General features: G+C 44.6%; 1 protein-coding gene across 8 annotated transcripts in view; it reads right to left on the bottom strand.

The window, feature by feature from the left end:
* Nucleotides 1-23,264, bottom strand: part of LOC144950078 (high-affinity choline transporter 1-like) — a 140,885-nt gene that overhangs the window by 60,731 nt on the left and 56,890 nt on the right. For 4 of the 8 annotated variants that reach the window (XM_078880087.1, XM_078880088.1, XM_078880090.1 and 1 more), the window contains one exon: nucleotides 15,475-15,566. The exons of the other annotated variants lie outside the window; for them this stretch is intronic. The gene's annotated coding sequence lies outside the window, so the exon portion shown is untranslated. The remainder of the gene's footprint in view (nucleotides 1-15,474; nucleotides 15,567-23,264) is intronic. 8 annotated transcript variants of the gene reach the window in all.

Below are 23,264 nucleotides of genomic sequence, written 5' to 3'. Positions count from 1 at the left end.
ACGATTCCTGGCCTTTGAGCCAACTGAGAGCCACACTGGTAAAAGTTTAGCAGACTACGTATATAAACTCTTGTTGCAGCAGCTCTTTCTCCAGCCTCAGCAGTTCCTCCTGCTGTGATTGTCTCACCTGATGACGATTGCTTGTGTTGCGATCGAAACGTCGTGATCGATTACACTGGTCAACACACTTTTTCTGGCATAAGGTATTCCAACGGTCTTAAGGTAATTTTTGGGTGCTGATTACAAATCTGGCATCAGTTTTTGTCTATCAACAAATCTGGAATCAGTTTTTGTCTATCACATCGGGTTTTTGAGATATCAAATATTGCATTTCCAATAAAAACTGCGGAAGAAAAATATTAAATAAATGTTGATATCTACATAAAATTATATTATAAACACACTATCCTAAAAATACAGCACCATATTTTAACACTAAAGCAGTCACTGACTCGCAACGACTTGCAATCATAAGTGACAGGGTTAATTTCTGGTAAAATCAATGAAAATGGGGTATGCCGATAGCATAAAAATGAGATGTGATAGAGCAAATCTGAGATCAGATTTGGAATCAGCACCCTGAAATTAGAATTATTTTTTGTTGACCAGTGTTGTTTTTCTACCTACGTGACTTTACCAAAATAGCCAAAGAGTTTGGATTTCTCCAGTCACGAAAGCTTGTAATGAAGATTTAGCAGATTGTGTGACTTTGATGGTGGAAGGCCTTGGGTTGAACCTCTCAAACTGTAAAGGTTAGTCATATGACAATGCAAGCAACATGTCAGGAAAATACAATTGCCTACAGGCTCACCTGAAACAGAAAAAACTCTCTGATAGAGTATGTGCCTTGCACAGCACATTCACTTAACTTAGTTGGTGTTAACACCTTAGACGGCAGTAGCCCAGAGGCTGACGAGTTTTTGAAAATGTTGCAGTCACTGTGCACATGTTGCTCTTCATCCACACACAGATGGGGGAAAGTTTTTCGGAAGACAGACGTCAAACTGACATTAAAATCGCTGTCCAGTACTCAGTGCTCAGGGCAGTCAACCAAGGCACTGTGGAGAAATGACACCCACATTAGAGAGGCTTTCGGTGGTATGTGCAATGATGGTAATGAGAAAAGAGATACTCGAATTGAGGCCGCTGGACTACGTGCTAAATTGCACACCCTAGAGATGGTGTTCATGGCACATTTCTGGGACGTCAAACTTGACCGCTTCCACGCTACAAGCGTGCACCTACAGAAAAGTGACATTGACATCTCTGGAGCAGCACCGATGTTGTCTTCGTTGAGAGATTTTGGAGTGGGACAGCGAGACCACTTTGAGGCTTTTGAAAGGGCAGCATTAAATGTGACGGGCGTCTCTCAGTCATCTGAGCACGATCTTCAGCGGAAGAGGAAACGCCAAACATTTGCAGATAAGAGCTCAAAGCCAAGTGTGACACCTGAGGGGAGGAAGAAGTTAAAAATAGAGACATTTTATGTGGTCATTGATAAGCTAGTGGCATGCCTTGAACATCGCTTGAATGCTTACAAGCGTTTGACAAGTCTCGTTGGAGTTATGTTGATGTCAGATCAGGTGTCTAACAGTGATGTCATAGTGGAAAAGGTAAATGCACTCTCCGCTGTATATCCATCAGACCTGGACATGAACTTTGCCAACGAACTCATCCAATTCTCAAGTGTTTCATGTCTGACTCTGAGGGTGAGAAGTGCCCAACTAAATTGCTTGAGACGTTGCAGGCACCTAATCTGCAGTCAGTGTTCCCCAATGTGTTCGTGGCACTTGGGATTTGTCTAACTTTGCCAGCGACAAACTGCCAGGGTGAGCGGACATTTTCCCTTTTAGGCAGAATAAAAAATTATGAGCTGCGGAGTAGCATGTTGCCAAACGCGTCTCAGCTGACTGTCACTTACGTAAATAGAGTCAGACCTTGTCAGACAGCTAGATTTTGATGATATACTGATGTAGATGATTTAGCGAGGAGGAAGGCAAGAAAGACACCACTATAGTTTTTTATTTATTATTTTCTTTGGACCTATCTCCGTGACTTTACCGAAAGACCCAAAGAATATGTTCCACTCGATGGCAACTTCTTTCAAAAACCTTCTAATAGTAATAATGATGACAGCAGCACTATTGTCAGCTGTGAGGAAGGAACTAGCACTAGTTCAGTTTCCAGTCATGTTGTCACTCCCCCAGAGCCATCCTTTGAAGGTGAACCCTCAACAGGTAATGGTACACGAGAACCGTCATTTCCCCCTCTGGAGAAGTTGGGCAGTTCACAAGATATACTGATGTAGATGATTTAGCGAGGAGGAAGGCAAGAAAGACACCCCTATAAGAAAGCGGGGGGAGGGGGGGGCCTCCAAAAGACATGAGCCCAGGGGCCTCACGGGACCATGATCCGGCCCTGCATGCGTGTTGCAGAACTGTAAGTCGACGTATTTAAAAAAACAAAAATGTGAAGCATTGCCCGCGTGCTTAAAAGTACGCACGAAGCAGCAATTTCTCTCTCATCGATCGAGGCGAAACGCACCCATCCATCACGCGTGGCTATCGCGGCAACCTCGCGGCATGAGAACGTGACACATGCTTACATCAAACGTTCTCCGTTTCAAATTCCACGCGTGGTCGTTTGCGCAAAAGGTAACGAACGACAACCAACAATAAATTCGCAACACGTAAATAACCAAATTATAATGAAAGTATATCTTTGTACATACCTCTTCAAGTCGAAAAGCATTCGGCAAAACAAAAAGCATTCAACGCGTTGTGAGAGTCACTGATCCTCGCGAGCGAGATGAGAAAGTGAAAGCCACACAGCTTTTCAGCAAACATTTGATCAGAGGACTGATGATCAAGACTGAACGTTTCCGATGATGAAGAGAAGGAGACTAAGGAAATGAAGGAGGAGGATGAGAATGAGGAGGAACATGAGGAGGAGGAGGCTTTTAATTGGTGGACTGAGTGAACCATAAACTAGCAACAGCCATCAATCAGGTATTCGACTTCAGGCCCGCCGGGCAGCCCCAATCCTACAGACGGGGTTATCTTCCTTCTCTCCTCCTCCTCCACCCCCACCACCAACCCCATCGGCTCAGTCTCCTCCTTCTCTCCACCAGTCTCCTCTCACTCGTTTCGCCACCGCTTCGCTTCACCCCGCCTCTGCTGGGGCTTCTCAAACACTCACCACTCACCACCACCACCACCTCCCCTGGCACTCCTCACCTGATGTCACGTGGCCAGACACTCACCACTCACCCCCCCCCCCTCCTGGCACTCCTCACCTGATGTCACGTGGCCAGGCACTCACCACCACCCCCCTTCACCACTCACCACCACCCCCCTGCCACTACTCACCTGATGTCACGTGGCCAAACACTCACCACTCACCACCACCACCACCACCCCCCTGCCACTACTCACCTGATATCAAGTGGCCAGACACTCATCACTCACCACCACCCCCTGCCACTACTCACCTGATGACACGTGACCAGCCACTCACCACTCACCACCACCACCCCCCTGCCACTACTTACCTGATGTCACGTGGCCAGACACTCACCACTCACCACCCCCCTGCCACTACTCACCTGATGTCACGTGGCCAGACACTCACCACTCACCACCCCCCTGCCACTACTCACCTGATGTCACGTGACCAGACACTCACCACTCACCACCCTGCACGACTCACCTGATGTCACATGACCAGACACTCACCACCCCCCCCCCTGCCACTACTCACCTGATGACACGTGACCAGCCACTCACCACTCACCACCACCACCCTCCTGCCACTCCTCACCTGATGTCACATGGCCAGACCCTCACCACTCACCACCACCCCCCTGCACTACTCACCTGATGTCACGTGACCAACACTCACCACTCACCACCCCCCTGGCACTCCTCACTAGATGTCACGTGGCCAAACACTCACCACCACCCCCCTGCACGACTCACCTGATGTCACGTGGCCAGAAACTCACCACCCCTCCCCTGGCACTCCTCACCTGATGTCACGCGACCACTCACCACTCACCACCACACCACTGCACTCGCCAAAGGATGTACACCAGGAGGAGGTGAGCGCTTGTCAAACGTCAAAACTTCATTTCAAAAAGCCCTCTTCATTCTAGATTTGAAGCTTTCGTGACTGCAAGGATTCATACTCTAAGTTTTTTCGGTAAAGTCACGTAGGTGAAAAATGAAATTAAAATTAATAAAAGTAATTATAGAAATAAAATAATAAAAAATCACGACGTTTCGGAGGCAACACAAGTCTCCGTCATCAGGTGGGACCGTCACAGCTAGATTTTCTGAAGCAGGGATTCCAAGATGCAAGTTCTTAAATACTCACTTGATACAGTAAATCTGGCTGTGACGGTCCCACCTGATGACGGAGACTTGTGTTGCCTCCGAAACGTCGTGATTTTTTATTATTTTATTTCTATAATTACTTTTATTAATTTTAATTTAATTTTTTACCTACGTGACTTTACCGAAAAAACTAATAGTATAAGCCCCTCTTCAGTCGGGCACAATTTGTTGCATCTGCAATTAGCGAGCGGAGAAGTCGCCCTCCGCGTCACGACACCTCGACACACGAGACAGCTCCCCCAAACGTTCACCGCGTGAGACTCAATCTCTGATCACCATCGCCCCGATCTTAAAGCATCATCTTTACTTTCGCTCTCTCTCTCTGTGTGGAGCAATTTGCTGCCGCAGCAATAAAACTGTTTTCAAAGTCAAAGTCTCTGTGTGTGTGTTTAACTTTACGCGGGCGACGTGCTTGATGGCGCGTTGCTTGCACTGCACGTGCCAATTGTGATGTTGCTCCACTCGAAATCGTCAATAAAATTGGTTTAAAAAATACAAAAGTAGAAAAACAAGTCTCGTTGTGTTTCTCCTTCTCGTCCTAGTGCTGAATCCACGCTGTGGCTCTCTCTTCTCACCCCCACACCCCCTTCATCGAAACAAACTTCACCCTCCACTCTTTGGTTCTTTCGGTAGATGAAACTTAATAAATGAAACTTGAAAACTTGAAACTTCGGTAAAGTCGCGTAGAAAGAAAATAAATTAAATAATAATAGAATACGACGTTTTTTATTATTATGCTTCAAATCGCTCTAAACAATTGTCATTGTAGTGCGTATTTAATGTGGCGCTGCACTCTGATGTTGTAGGAGAAAACATTTATTAAAAAGTATATTTAATTAAGTAGAACGTGTTGTCTATATTTATTTAAAGTTGCGCATTTTGATGTGACGTCACATTTCTCAACCCCCCCCCCGCTCGTCACACATCGTCACAAATATCTGACCCCCCCCCCAGGTGCGTGACGTCATTTATGGACGGCCCCTTACCTCAAACACTCATACCTGTCATTCTCAATCAAACCTCATTCAATAAATCATTCCATTCAGCAACTCCCACCACGCTTCCTGATGCTTTCCTATGATTTCCTGGCTCAGCCGTTGCTAGGGACACCGTTGCTAGGGACACCGTTGCTGGGTACACCGTTGCTACGGACACCTGTCGCTAGGAAGATGGATGGCCCTCGTGGCCAGAGCAGAGTGATATTCGATTTGATAGTGCACGTAAGCTCATTAGCGTAGCGGGATTTTTAATTGTATAGTCCACATAGGCGCGTTTTGTTAGTTTTTAGCTTATAATCCAATTAATGAGAGTTTGCCTTCCTTTGGGAATAAATTTGGGAACTCGGAGACAACCAAGAACGACGGGGTCACACTCATCACTGTCATCACCTTGCCACATTTGCCAGCCCCACGCCTACAGCACCTTGCCAACTCTGAATGTGGTCGATAAACCCAGGTACCATGCACGCTCAAGTTCAAGTTCATTTATTTATTTATTAGGTATAGCCATGTGAGCCATTCGGCTCTTGAATCGGGTGCAACCGCAACAAACAAAAAACAAAAACATGAACAAGAAAACATCTTAAAGTGACTATGTGACTATGTGCAAACAGAAAATCCAAGAAAAGACAGCAAAATATTGCAGAAAAAGCACCGTACACCAACACTGTGTGCAAAAATCCCAGTGGGATGCAAGTCAAACAACAACAACCACAAGACAACTTAGATTAAGGCCATCAGTCTAACTCCGTACTACAACAAACAAACATGGCCAAACCAAATAACTTTTCGAAAATCACCAAAATAAAGCCATACAAGCAATGAAACAGTGATCATAGGAACTGTGACCGAATTTTCACAATAAACGACGTGAACAACATGTACCACCAAACTCTGCAGCCATAGCTGGCTCAAGCCTGGCTGAGCCTCCTCCTAGACTCGACGACTTTCGGGGCGTATTTGAAACCACCCCGATTTGGTCTCAACGTCGTTCTTTCTTAAATCCTTTATATTAAGTTCACTTGCTTGCTTGCTTGCGCGCTTACGACCGTGCAAATCTTTCGGTCGTTTTTTAACCCACTTCCCGTGATCCAATCGAGCTGACATTTTGCACACAGACTCGTTGTGCGTGACAATTTATTTTCGTGAAATTTTTTTTCCACTTTTTAGGAAAAACAAAAATATCATATTTAATTTAAAATACCAATGTGATGAAAATGAAACTCTTACTCAAGAAAAACAGAAATGAATAATAAAATAAAACCGATGCCACGCATATAAAGGATTTATAGTGAAAAACTTTGTTTTTACGGGTTAATTTTTTTTTAATCGTTCGTGACATTTCTTGCTGGCGAGGCTTCCTCAAAGAAAACAGCGCTCGACCCTCGAATCGTCTCAAGCTAGCAAAAACAAAAGCGTTGTTTTTCGCTCGCCCTGACTCGTGTGTTTGTTTTGAATGTAACTACGACGGTGACGAGTGGGACGCTATGTGGTCGTCCAAATCTCCTCCTCCCCCACCCCGCACTGCGGAGGAAGCTTAGTTATCACGGCTTCGCCACTGGGGAGATCGAATGCTGGGAAGTGGAGTTTTTTTTGGGGCGTTTGTTTTAGCCCCGGACATTGTAACACGTTATACGTTGTTCAAGTTTACAATCGCAAGATTATTTTTATTTTACTTTTATTAATTTTAATTTTTTACCTACGTGACTTTACCGAAAAAACCTAACAATATGAATCCTTGCAGTCACGAAAGCTTCAAATCTAGCATCGCAAGACTGTTTATCTGTACGTAGTCTTTCTGGTGAGAGTGTGCGCTGAGCGGCAGCTTATATTTTTCATTTCCATCAGAATAGGGTGGGAGGCCGGGGGGGAGGGGCAATAAGTGACTAAGGTAAAATAGAAAATGCAACATTCTTTCATAGTTTTGTTAAGAGGAATTGCTTTCGGCAGAAGCACTTAAAGCTCCAAAACCGAACCCGACTCCCTGATAGCCTCCGGCAGAGAATTCCACAGTTCAGGTGCCACTTTATTGAAGGCCCAGAGAGTGCCACAGTTCAGGTGCCACGAGAGAGAAGGCCCAGAGAGTGCCACAGTTCAGGTGCCACTTTATTGAAGGCCCAGAGAGTGCCACAGTGCGGGTGCCACGAGAGAGAAGGCCCAGAGAGTGCCACAGTTCAGGTGGCACGTGAGAGAAGGCCCAGAGAATTCCACAGTTCAGGTGCCACGGCAAAGAAGGCCCAGAGAGTGCCACAGTTCAGGTGCCACGGCAGAGAAGGCCCAGAGAGAATGGAGTCAACAACGTGTACCGGACTGGAATCGACAGAGTACGTTGCTGGAGGGTCCAGATCGCAAGGCATTGCATATTCTACAACAATCCACCGGCGGTCCACCCCTAAGTTACCCGGTCGGCAGGCGCAACGTCTCGGATACATCGCATCCGGAATGAGTGTTGGTGAATGATCGTGTTTTGTCGCAGCGTGCACCTCCTCCGCAAGTGGAGGGTTAAAGGCAAGTCACGGTGCGAATGAGGCCACCCCGAACCGGACAGGGGACCACATTGCGAGCAAGCGCATTCCGCACGTAGGCTTTCGCTTTCCAATGTTATTAATAACTAGCTTTGCTACCCGGCTTCGCCCGGGACTTGGATTTTTGTCTTGGATTAACACACGTCCTACACGGAGGGTTGGGGGGGGGGGGGTGCGTGACGTCAGCAGGCACACTGCGTGACGCTGCCGCATGCGGGTGACATTACAGATGTGACGTCACCGCTCACTTGCCGTGCAAAATATATCCATTATTTCGCCCCCCCCCCCCCCAAAAAAAAATACAAAAGTCTATTTTTATACTTTTTGCATTGTGTACAGTCTGGAAGCTACCCACATTAATTCTAGATTTGAAGCTTTCGTGACTGCAAGGATTCATACTCTTAGGTTTTTTCGGTAAAGTCACGTAGGTAAAGCAATAAAATAAAATAAATGAAAACAACTAAATTAAATCACGACGTTTCGGAGGCAACACAAGCCTCCCTCATCAGGTGTAAAAAGGCACAGCAAGATAACTGTAGCGAGAGTTACTTGTGCTGAGACATTGTGACGTAGGGTCAGAGGAGGGGGAGGAGCCAAGGAGGACGGACGCAGGATGGGGGGGGGGAGCTAGGAAAATGAGAAAATTGTAAATTTTGTGATGTACTCTCCGACACACCGGTGGGCTGAAGCAGTAACTAATTGGCGTTTCGTTTACGTGACAAATCCCTTACTAATTGGCTGCGTCGGGTGGTGGAGGGTCACGACACAACATTTATACTTACACGATCTAACCCAATAAACCTTGTTTCTGAACTGCATCCTACGCCTGCATTATGTGAGCTCTCGCGTGGCTCACAGACTTAAACTTGGACGTGTGATTTGCACACACTTGCCACACGCTCGAGAGAGAGAGAGATCGTGCATTGCAAATCGAAGCAACCCTCCGTGGCTTGCGCACGGCACATTCCGTTTCTTTAGAGACGTTTTGTTGTTTTTGTTGCTCATATTTTGGGCTGTTTTGAGTCGCTCTATTTTGTTTTTTGTGGCTTGGTTGTCTAAAAAAATGACGTTTAGCCTCACATGGGCACCACCCAGCTCCTGCACGAGAAGCGATCACATCAATCCATCTCCCTGGAGACGATTCCCCAGGGCGCATTTTTCTCCTTTGGATGCCATTGCGAAACCTGTCTCATCCGTCTGAACATCGTCGCCTTTCAGGGCGGGTTCGATTTCCTTAACTTTCGATTTCTATAAATCGCATCATCCCCTGTGTTCTGATTTTCTCTCAACACGTTCGTCAATGACACTGAGCAGCCTTAAGAGGCGGGAGGAGGAAGCGTCGGGGTGGGCCAACATTTCCGGCAATTGCCCTTTCACATAGCAGATACAAAGGCCAGAGATGTATCATCTTCCTGAGCAGCATCTCTCCGCGCTTGCTTATTCGCACACCTTGAAGCTTTTGGCGTCATCTGGTCCAACACCAGGGTGAGACTAGGCTCTAAGAAAAGCCGTCTCGGGTGTGGACAAATCAATTTCAAGGACAGCGCATATCATTATCAGAGTTGTCTCTTTTTGTTTGCATTTTGACTGCAAGTGTTGTGGTTATTGTAAACATGATCCCTTGTATAAAGGTGTCAGTTTGTTGCCAGATAAAAGGGTAAAAACCTATTACTATACTCTTTTTTTCTTTCGGTAAAGTCACGTATAAAGATAAAATAATAAATTAAATACTAGCATACGACGTTTCGATTGCAACACAAGCAATCATCATCAGGTATAAATTAAATAGAAACACAAATCTAGTATACGTAGAAATGTAATGTAATACAACAGAGAGCCGGATAACATAACAGTCAACACCCTACCTGGTTGATTACGTTCTTCCTGAGAACGTGGACCAAATGACATGCTCGCATTTGGTCCACGGTTCCATTGCGCTGACCGTTCCACCGCTGTGGCAGCGTGCAGAAAATTGCTTTAGAGCTTATCGGATTCCTCGGGTAAAACTATTCTGATTCTGTCACGTGAGCTCGGTGATCTTCACTGCAAGGCCCGCGAGCCACTGGCGGCCCCTGACAATACACAAAGAGTGACAACACCCCCCCCCCCCCCCAGTGCCTGATGAAGCTAGTGCGAGGCCTGTAGCATGATGTGATATTGGGGCCCTAAATAAATAAAAACACGTACATATTGAAACAGAAATGTTTTACTTGCATAGTAAAGTGATTGTAGTTTTAAAAAATCTGATATAGAGCCAGATAATACGACAAATCGCTAACCTTAAACACCCGGGCGTTCGTAAAAGTCGAAGACGGTATAGTACTATAGTAATAGAGCAAGTGCAGAATCACTGAAGCGGAATTGATAGCTTGAAAGCATTTAGCGCGGGGCCCTTGAAAGTGCTACTCGGGTAATCCGGCCCTGCACCCTCCCCCCCCATCATCGTGTTGCCGTCAAACCTCCAATGGTTTCAAATGTGTGGGGGCCCTCTCACTGATGATTTATAACACTGGTCAAAACAAAAAAAACATTTTTTTTCTGGCCTGGACTTTTTGCAGCTGTTTTAGACTAATTTCAGGGCGCTGATTCCAAATCTGATCTCAGATTTGCTCTATCACATCTAATTTTCATGCTATCGGCATACCCCATTTTCATTGATTTTTCCCGAAATTATCCCTGTCACTTATGATTGCAAGCTGTTGCCAGTCAGTGACTGCTTTAGTGTAAAAATATGGTGCTGTATTTTTAGGATAGTGTGTTTATAATATCATTTTATGTAGATATCCACATTTATTTAATATTTTTCTTCAGCAGTTTTTATTGAAAATGCAATATTTTATATCTCAAAAACCTGATGTGATAGATAAAAACTGATGCCAGATTTGTAATCAGCACCCAAAAATTACCTTAAGACCGTTGGAATACCTTATGCCAGAAAAAGTGTGTCGACCAGTGTTATCGGCGAAAGTACCCCACCCTTTTTTTCCACCCCTTGCACCTTCGCAGGAATTAAATTATCAACCCAACGTACCCACCTTATCCACCTTACCCCCCCCCCCCCCGGCCAAGCTAGCTGCTCGCCCAAAGACAAAGATCCCCCGGCATATGCTCTAACAGACTGTTGGGGCAAGTGCTTCTCACCACCCTCACCCCCATTGACAACTCAATTTTATCCCCCCTGCTAGTGCCCCCCCTCCCCCCTCCGTTGCCCCCCGTGCCCTCCCCCCACCCCCACCCCCCTCGTGCACTTGGCCGGTCGAACGTCATGACGTGGCTCAGACGAGACAAAGTTCGTTCTGTCGAGTGACAACACATCGAGTAGAATTAGAACAACCCCGCATCTCTCGGTGGGCGGCTTTGGGGGGGGGGGGGGGCTGGGCGGGCGGGGGGGGGGCTTGAAGTTGAAGTGTCCAGCAAAGGTCAAGGCCAAGGTCAAGGCGAGAACGTGGAACCGCGATGTCCTTCGGACAGAATTCCGGCCGTTGTTTAGCACCGACCTTTGGGGCCCACTTGTCAGACAAAACCGTTGTGTTGGTATCTCTTCCCGTGGTTGCACACAACTGTCGTCCTCGGTTGACCCCAACGGTGAGAGGGTATCTTGCAGGGCAAGCGCTGACGGCGAAGTGACAATCCAATCTCGCTCGTGTTGGGGGGCGGGGGGGGGGCATTGTACGGTCATCATCCAGAAGTGGATTCACAAGAGGGCTTTACAGTGAAATTACAAAATTGAACACCGTTCAGTTAACTCAATGGAAAGTCAACGGGGGGGGGGGGGGGTGGGCTGCGTGCATTATCATCAGAGAAATGTGGAATCTCCAACAACTGGCTCGGGGTCGACAACGGAACGGGACAGCCGCGTGACCAGAAATATGTCGGCACTTGAGATTGGCCCACCACCCGAGCAGAGCCGAACAGAACAACTCGAAATCCACCAGGCCTCCGGACTAGGAAGGAATCAGAAGTACAAAAAAATATATTACAAAGCAACCGAGTGTTTGGAGTCTTTTGTGTGTGAGAGCGTGAAGGCCGCGCGTTAAGGCATCCCGCGTGCACGGATTTGAACGACCTGTGGCCCTGTACGGGGGCGACATTCCGTTCGATCTCTGCCACCCAGCGGGCACAATATGGACAACTCACGATTTAAGGGTGACGCACACGTCGTGAATCTACTGCTGGATGAGTTCCTCCCCACGACGCCGTGGGGGTGTTTCGCTATACTTTACCACCGCTGTGGCAGCGTGTTGTTGAAGGCGGGGCCAGGCTCGGTATCACTCGCCGTCAATGTTGGCCACGGCCGGGAGTCGAATTCGGGTTTGCTGAGTTCCAAAGGACAGCGCTTTCTCGCTTTTGTATTATCATTATTCCATAACCATGGAGCAAAACAATATCCAAAGTGGTTTTTTTGGGGGTTGTTTATTTGAGGGCCCAGTTTGCTCAATAGAATTCCTTCATCTTGTGAGCCACATGACGTTCATGTGAACGCCAGAACATTGTTTTGGTAAAATTTTCACGAAACTATTTGACTGGCACATTCATATATATATATTTATATTTTTCTTCATATAGACACATTTTTTTTGTTCAGCGAATTTCTGCGCACAGAAATGCACCGAACTCAAGGACGCCGATCACAATGCATTTCAGTTTAAACACAACAGAACTCATAGAAAATGACTCGAGATATTGCCAACAAAAAATGTATTCATATATATGCAACCCAAAAAACTCAATGGGAGTGTCCGGGCACACACAATTTGCGGGCAACCTTATAATAATCAGAATTGTATTTTGTTTAAACCAAATATATATATAGTGTCTCGCCAAAGTTACGTCTCATCCGCAACTTTCCCTCGAAATGTCGGCGTCACTTGGGATTACGGTGGTGAAGTATGGTCGAAGAAACCCCCCCTAACCCCCCACCCACCCACAACGACCCACACGACAAGCGGAGAACCCTCGTCCGGCAGTGGATTGTGTGCTGGAACACGTGTACAGGGACACGTGTACAGGGACACGTGGACTGTGTGTTAAGGCTACACGGGGGATCTTTGTCTTTGTTTGCCAAATTAGTCGGCATTTTACATTTTTGCCCATCGTTTTTGTCCAGTTTGATGACGAGCCTGTGGAATTGTCGTCAGGTTTTAGGCTGCGAAATGAATTGAGCCATTTTCTGAGTCAAGTGGAAATTCGTTGATCGGCAGGTCGTGTGGTGTGGGGTAGAGTGCAACAACTCCAATCGCTTCGCGAGGTCCAGGCAGCATGGTAGATTAGGCCAAATATCGTTTTAAAGCTTTCGTGACTGCAGGGATTCATCTTCTTGGTTCTTTCGGTAAAGTCACGTAGATTATATTATTTTATTATGTTTTATTTTTATTATTGTATTACTTCCCTTCTACGCGACTTTACCGAAAGAACCAAGAAGAAGGCCAAATATCCTCTAGGAGGGATTATCGAGAGCTCCTCTTACTGAACACTCGCCTACTAGCAGTGGCACGAGCAATCAATTGCAGCGCTGCAACTTTAATTTTTTGCGGCGTCGTCTTATTTTTTTGTAAAAACAGAAGAAAAAAACCTCCCCAGTTGTATATATTACAACATAAACGTCAATAACACGAGCCCCATACTTGACCTAGACTCAATCCCAACGTTTGACGTCGAGAAAACAGAGCCCAAATTCGCCTCCCGAGTCATGTAAACAGAGTGTTATTTATGCGTGATCTACATCTAATTTCTATTCTTTGTAAAATGTAACATTTCTTGCACAGCGGTCGCCGTCCATGACATCCCAGCGGTGGTGTTCCTTTGTAAACGATTGCCACAGTGTGGGTCTCATCTCCCCCCCCCCCACCCCTGTATTTGATCGTGAGAATGTTAAAGCGACCATAATTTTTGGACATTTGACTCCACCGTGAGCTCCAAATTGCGTAGGCTCTGCATTTGGAAAATAAAATAAAAACGATGATTTGTATTCAAATACGTCAAAGCGTAATCAAGATACGCGTCAACACACCGGTGACGTTCAGTGCATTCAAGCAAACACACACACACACACGTTGATTTAAAACGAATATACGATGAATAAAGAAGCCCTCTACCTAATTTAAATATACGACTGTTGCGGGGAAAGGCCAGCCTAGGTCAACATTTGATAGTAAAACAACAACAACACACACTGAGAACCTGAGATGCTGCCAAAGTGGCCCAAACGGGTTAGCAACACCGGGAATTGCAATCAGGAGCCGGCGGTTGAATTCGATTTCCCGGCGCGCCAGTTGAAGTCGTCGATCGGTAGGACTCTGTGCATGGTGGGGTAAAGTGTGGGTACCCCTGCTGCTTGCAAAATCGGGATACAATTGTTGGAAAAAAACGGAATTGGCTTAAGGCAATAATCCCCCGTTTTATTAAGTGGCAGCTCTCAGCTATATGTTTACCCCCCCCCTCCACACACAGATAACTTAAGATGCCCAGCAGTGGATAAAACACGGTTGATGTTGACGACGATGTTGTACCTCCATTAAATGTTTGGCACTTAAGAATAATTCGAGTGCTGTGTGTGTGTGTGTGTCTCTATGAGTCCTGGAAATGAACACTACGTGTGAACAATGGTAAGTGTGTGCGTGTGCGGGCGCGCGCCCACGGATTTCAGGACACCAATCAGCCGCCCGCACTAAACAGTGGAACTAATTAACGCGCCTTTGTCTGGCTCCGTGGGTCTGTTTGTTGTTGTTGCATAAACAAATTCGACGGGTACTATAATCTGGCTCTAATTGGAGTGCCTTATGGACTCTCAACCCAACCAGATCTTCCGATAGAGGCGTTCGGTCCGGTTCCCATGAGCCACAGCCCATAAACACCGGAGCTTCCAGCAAGGATCGCTTTGCTGGAGGATCTGGATTGTCTCCTCGAACTATTTCAATGGAGATTCCATTGACATTGAGAGCAATTTTGAAAAGACGACACGTTTTAAAATAATTTTGAAAAGACGACACGTTTTAAAATAAATTTCTTGCTGTGGATTTCACACCTGATGATGATTGCTTGTGTTGCAGTCGAAACGTCGTGATAAATTTTCATTTTTATATTTTTATTATTTTATTATTTCCCTTCTACGTGACTTTACCGAAAGAACCAAGACTATAATTTCAACCGAGTTTATGTTATCTCATCTCCAGTAGACCGAGTGCAGCTTGCGAACGCGTTATTACGTAATCACATCACAGCCTCAATAGAATAGTATTTTCACAGTAATTGAAACGAACACAGCTTCATTGCACTGTTACTATCCGTCGATTATAATTAACTACGACTAACCCGCACCACCATGTGCATATACACCATCACATTCACGTATCTAACCTGATTTATTAAAATCGAACACGACACAATGCATGCAAATGCATTAAATCACGGACATTACACCGCCTATTTAAAGTGCCAAGGCTGGAGGAGTTTTTTGTTCACAATTGTGGATATCGCCTGATATACGCTTGGCTGTGACCACCAGCGAATGTGACCGCCAATGAATGGGTGTCACGGTGGCTAGGAGATGTTAACTACCTCGCCTGGTGTACAGGAAGTCGTGGGTTCGATCCTGACCCTCTGACGCTTGCTGCGGCACCACCGTTGACTGCCCCCACGAAAAGCGTCACCTGCATCAACATCGACGTCAACCCCGGGGGGGGGGGGGGGGGGGGGGTCGGGGGGTGGGGGTCGGGGGGTGGGGCGAGATTTGAACTCGCGTGACCCCAGATCGGCCCGCGTCCGCTGACACGAGGCACCGTTGACCAACGTTGCGGTGTTTGCGAAAAAATACGTGGGGCAGTCAGCCAGCCAGCCAGCCCGGCCATATATGTTGACTATTTCAGTTGCGGGTGGTGGGGTGGGGGGGGATGGTGGTGAGTGGAACAAAAAATGTTCCCTCAATTTCTGTGGCCATAATTGTGACATCAGCCCAAGCTTTTAGGTGGGTGCACTCTGCTAAGGGCATTCGAGTGTTGCATTAAAGAAGGGAGGCTGACATGCACGGCAGCCGTGGCCCACGTGTCACTCGGCTCGCTCTGCTCCTCTGGGGGTCGCTGGTGTCACCTCGCGAGCGTTGTAATTCGGTAATTGTAATAATTGAAGCACGGCGCTCACGGGGGTGTGGTGGTGGTGGGGGTCTTAACCCTTCCCCCCCCGAGTGGGTTCGGAAAATAAATGGCTTTAATGTGTATCCCGTCTGAAACCTGGCGCGTTTTTTCTCGCCCCCCCCCACCCCCCCCGGGCAAAATGACCACTAGCTGCATTCGGTTAATGTCCCCATGGCCGCATTGACGTCAGCAAATAGGACCACGTGAGTTTCACACGCAAGCAGGACTTTCGCCACCAAAAGTATTCGTGATAAAGGTTTTTTTTTTTTGAGGGGGGGGTTTAGTTAGACCGCGTAAGGATGAACGCGCCGTGACCCTCTAACCCCAGTGTATCGTGTAGTGCATAGTGTAGTGTACTACTTCAGCCCACCGGTGTGTTGGAGAGTAAATCCACAACGTTTACGATTTGAGTACCGTGACATTTCAGGCAAATCGTCCGATGATGCTGGTTCATGTAATTACCAGCGACACGCCGTGGGCTGAGTAGTAAACTACACTATGCACTACACTATACACTATGCACTACACTATACACTACACTATGCACTACACTATACACTACACTATGCACTACACTATACACTACACTATGCACTACACTATATACTACACTATGCACTACACTATGCACTACACTATACACTACACTATGCACTACACTATACACTACACTATGCACTACACTATACACTACACTATGCACTACACTATACACTACACTATGCACTACACTATACACTACACTATACACTACACTATGCACTACACTATGCACTACACTATACACTACACTATGCACTACACTATACACTACACTATGCACTACACTATACACTACACTATACACTACACTATACACTACACTATGCACTACACTATACACTACACTATACACTACACTATACACTACGCACTACACTATGCACTACACTATACACTACACTATACACTACACTATACACTACGCACTACACTATGCACTACACTATACACTACACTATACACTACGCACTACACTATGCACTACACTATACACTACACTATACACTATACACTACACTATGCACTACACTATGCACTACACTATACACTACACTATGCACTACACTATGCACTACACTATACACTACACTATACACTACACTATACACTACGCACTACACTATGCACTACACTATACACTACACTATACACTACGCACTACACTATACACTACACTATACACTACACTATACACTACGCACTACACTATGCACTACACTATACACTACACTATACACTACACTATGCACTACACTATACACTACACTATACACTACACTATACACTACACTATGCACTACACTATGCACTACACTATACACTACACTATACACTACACTATACACTACACTATGCACTACACTATGCACTACACTATGCACTACACTATACACTACACTATGCACTACACTATACACTACACTATACACTACACTATACACTACACTATGCACTACACTATACACTACACTATACACTACACTATACACTACACTATACACTACACTATGCACTACACTATGCACTACACTATGCACTACACTATACACTACACTATGCACTACACTATACACTACACTATACACTACACTATGCACTACACTATGCACTACACTATGCACTACACTATGCACTACACTATACACTACACTATGCACTACACTATGCACTACACTATACACTACACTATGCACTACACTATACACTACACTATGCACTACACTATACACTACACTATGCACTACACTATACACTACACTATGCACTACACTATACACTACACTATACACTACACTATGCACTACACTATGCACTACACTATGCACTACACTATGCACTACACTATACACTACACTATGCACTACACTATGCACTACACTATACACTACACTATGCACTACACTATACACTACACTATGCACTACACTATACACTACACTATGCACTACACTATACACTACACTATGCACTACACTATACACTACACTATGCACTACACTATACACTACACTATGCACTACACTATGCACTACACTATACACTACACTATGCACTACACTATGCACTACACTATGCACTACACTATACACTACACTATGCACTACACTATACACTACACTATGCACTACACTATACACTACACTATGCACTACACTATACACTACACTATGCACTACACTATGCACTACACTATGCACTACACTATACACTACACTATACACTACACTATACACTACACTATACACTACACTATACACTACGCACTACACTATGCACTACACTATACACTACACTACTATACACTACACTATACACTACACTATACACTACACTATGCACTACACTATGCACTACACTATGCACTACACTATACACTACACTATGCACTACACTATACACTACACTATGCACTACACTATACACTACACTATACACTACACTATACACTACACTATACACTACGCACTACACTATACACTACACTATACACTACACTACTATACACTACACTATACACTACACTATACACTACACTATGCACTACACTATGCACTACACTATACACTACACTATACACTACACTATGCACTACACTATACACTACACTATGCACTACACTATGCACTACACTATGCACTACACTATGCACTACACTATGCACTACACTATACACTACACTATACACTACACTATACACTACACTATACACTACACTATGCACTACACTATGCACTACACTATACACTACACTATGCACTACACTATGCACTACACTATGCACTACACTATGCACTACACTATGCACTACACTATACACTACACTATGCACTACACTATACACTACACTATACACTACACTATACACTACACTATACACTACACTATACACTACACTATACACTACACTATACACTACACTATGCACTACACTATACACTACACTATGCACTACACTATGCACTACACTATACACTACACTATACACTACACTATACACTACACTATACACTACACTATACACTACACTATACACTACACTATGCACTACACTATACACTACACTATGCACTACACTATGCACTACACTATACACTACACTATACACTACACTATACACTACACTATACACTACACTATACACTACACTATACACTACACTATGCACTACACTATACACTACACTATGCACTACACTATGCACTACACTATACACTACACTATACACTACACTATACACTACACTATACACTACACTATACACTACACTATACACTATACACTACACTATACACTACACTATGCACTACACTATACACTACACTATGCACTACACTATACACTACACTATACACTACACTATACACTACACTATGCACTACACTATGCACTACACTATACACTACACTATACACTACACTATACACTACACTATACACTACACTATACACTACACTATACACTACACTATACACTACACTATGCACTACACTATACACTACACTATGCACTACACTATGCACTACACTATGCACTACACTATGCACTACACTATGCACTACACTACACACTACACTATACACTACACTATACACTACACTATACACTACACTATGCACTACACTATACACTACACTATGCACTACACTATGCACTACACTATACACTACACTATGCACTACACTATGCACTACACTATGCACTACACTATGCACTACACTATGCACTACACTATACACTACACTATGCACTACACTATACACTACACTATGCACTACACTATGCACTACACTATGCACTACACTATGCACTACACTATGCACTACACTATACACTACACTATGCACTACACTATACACTACACTATACACTACACTATGCACTACACTATACACTACACTATGCACTACACTATGCACTACACTATGCACTACACTATGCACTACACTATACACTACACTATGCACTACACTATACACTACACTATGCACTACACTATACACTACACTATGCACTACACTCTACACTACACTATACACTACACTATGCACTACACTATACACTACACTATGCACTACACTCTACACTACACTATGCACTACACTATGCACTACACTATGCACTACACTATGCACTACACTATACACTACACTATGCACTACACTATACACTACACTATGCACTACACTCTACACTACACTATACACTACACTATGCACTACACTATACACTACACTATGCACTACACTCTACACTACACTATGCACTACACTATGCACTACACTATGCACTACACTATGCACTACACTATACACTACACTATGCACTACACTATACACTACACTATGCACTACACTCTACACTACACTATGCACTACACTATGCACTACACTACACTCTACACTATAATTCTAACTAATGGGCGCGTTGCTTACGTGCAAAACCCTACTGGCTGTCGGGTGGTGGAGGGTTACGAAACATTCATACTTCGGCGGTCTCACCCAAAAACCTTTATTAAGAACCGAGTCACTTCATTAAGGTTACGTTAATATACACGCCGCACAACCTCCGTATGCGTCACGTGTGTGTGCCCCCCCCCCCCCTTTTGTCAACTCACTGCTAAACAAAGGGCCTCCGAACAACGCTGGCTGTTGCTTGGCTTTCCCCGCTGGCCACGAATTGCGGGTTAGGTGAAGACGGTGCGAGCGAAGAATGTGGAGCATCATTCCGCGGGCTGTATCGCTCCGCTCAAGCCGTGCGGCTCAAGAAAGTAGTCCCGTCGTCGTCGTCGACTGCTCACTATACCGCGTTATAACGGCGCTGGTACAGCGCGCGTTCTGCGTTATAACGCATTGTGCGAAAAGTGTTCCCGAATGGAAGTAACGCGTTAGAGCGAACACGCGCTAAATAGTGTTAACGCCACGCATGAAGCGAGGACCTATCGTGTATATCGCATTAGGAAGAGTGGTGGGGGCGTGCAATTCATGAGCCCACACCCTGGGGCTGAGATTTAGACGCACCCGTGGAAGACAACATTCTCTGGATAACAAGATGTTCTGGAATGTAAGACTCGCCACCAACCATCATACCTCGCCTGCTGTTGGTGAGAAGATGATCCCCCAAGTAGCTTCCCACACCCTCGCCTCCAAACTCCCCCCACACGTTCTAGATTTGAAGCTTTCGTGACTGCAAGGATTCATATTCTTAGGTTTTTTCGGTAAAATCACATAGATAAAAATGAAAAATTTAATAAAAGTAAAATAAAAAAAATCACGACGTTTCGGAGGCAACACAAGCTTCCGTCTTCAGGTGGAACCGTCACAGCACGATAGCTGTATCTTACTTGATCGCTGTATCTTACTTGATCGCTGTATCTTACTAGATCGCTGTATCTTACTTGATCGCTGTATCTTACTTGATTGCTGTATCTTACTTGATCGCTGTATCTTACTAGATCGCTGTATCTTACTTGATCGCTGTATCTTACTTGATCGCTGTATCTTACTTGATCGCTGTATCTTACTTGATCGCTGTATCTTACTTGATCGCTGTATCTTACTTGATCGCTGTATCTTACTTGATCGCTGTATCTTACTTGATCGCTGTATCTTACTTGATCGCTGTATCTTACTTGATCGCTGTATCTTACTAGATCGCTGTATCTTACTTGATCGCTGTATCTTACTTGATTGCTGTATCTTACTTGATCGCTGTATCTTACTAGATCGCTGTATCTTACTTGATCGCTGTATCTTACTAGATCGCTGTATCTTACTTGATCGCTGTATCTTACTTGATCGCTGTATCTTACTTGATCGCTGTATCTTACTTGATCGCTGTATCTTACTTGATCGCTGTATCTTACTTGATCGCTGTATCTTACTTGATCGCTGTATCTTACTTGATCGCTGTATCTTACTTGATCGCTGTATCTTACTTGATCGCTGTATCTTACTTGATCGCTGTATCTTACTTGATCGCTGTATCTTACTAGATTGCTGTATCTTACTTGATCGCTGTATCTTACTAGATCGCTGTATCTTACTTGATCGCTGTATCTTACTTGATCGCTGTATCTTACTTGATCGCTGTATCTTACTAGATCGCTGTATCTTACTTGATCGCTGTATCTTACTAGATCGCTGTATCTTACTAGATCGCTGTATCTTACTTGATCGCTGTATCTTACTTGATTGCTGTATCTTACTTGATCGCTGTATCTTACTTGATCGCTGTATCTTACTTGATCGCTGTATCTTACTTGATTGCTGTATCTTACTTGATCGCTGTATCTTACTAGATCGCTGTATCTTACTTGATCGCTGTATCTTACTTGATTGCTGTATCTTACTTGATCGCTGTATCTTACTAGATCGCTGTATCTTACTTGATCGCTGTATCTTACTAGATCGCTGTATCTTACTTGATCGCTGTATCTTACTTGATCGCTGTATCTTACTTGATCGCTGTATCTTACTTGATCGCTGTATCTTACTTGATCGCTGTATCTTACTTGATCGCTGTATCTTACTTGATCGCTGTATCTTACTTGATCGCTGTATCTTACTTGATCGCTGTATCTTACTTGATCGCTGTATCTTACTTGATCGCTGTATCTTACTTGATCGCTGTATCTTACTAGATTGCTGTATCTTACTTGATCGCTGTATCTTACTAGATCGCTGTATCTTACTTGATCGCTGTATCTTACTTGATCGCTGTATCTTACTTGATCGCTGTATCTTACTTGATCGCTGTATCTTACTTGATCGCTGTATCTTACTAGATCGCTGTATCTTACTAGATCGCTGTATCTTACTTGATCGCTGTATCTTACTTGATTGCTGTATCTTACTTGATCGCTGTATCTTACTTGATCGCTGTATCTTACTTGATCGCTGTATCTTACTTGATCGCTGTATCTTACTTGATCGCTGTATCTTACTTGATCGCTGTATCTTACTTGATCGCTGTATCTTACTTGATTGCTGTATCTTACTTGATCGCTGTATCTTACTAGATCGCTGTATCTTACTTGATCGCTGTATCTTACTTGATCGCTGTATCTTACTTGATCGCTGTATCTTACTTGATCGCTGTATCTTACTTGATCGCTGTATCTTACTTGATCGCTGTATCTTACTTGATTGCTGTATCTTACTTGATCGCTGTATCTTA

This window comes from Lampetra fluviatilis, chromosome 56 (genome assembly GCF_964198595.1).
Source record: "Lampetra fluviatilis chromosome 56, kcLamFluv1.1, whole genome shotgun sequence".
Taxonomy (NCBI): domain Eukaryota; kingdom Metazoa; phylum Chordata; class Hyperoartia; order Petromyzontiformes; family Petromyzontidae; genus Lampetra; species Lampetra fluviatilis.
The sequence above is the reverse complement of the archived record's forward strand: the minus strand, read 5'-3'. Positions and strand labels throughout refer to the sequence as shown.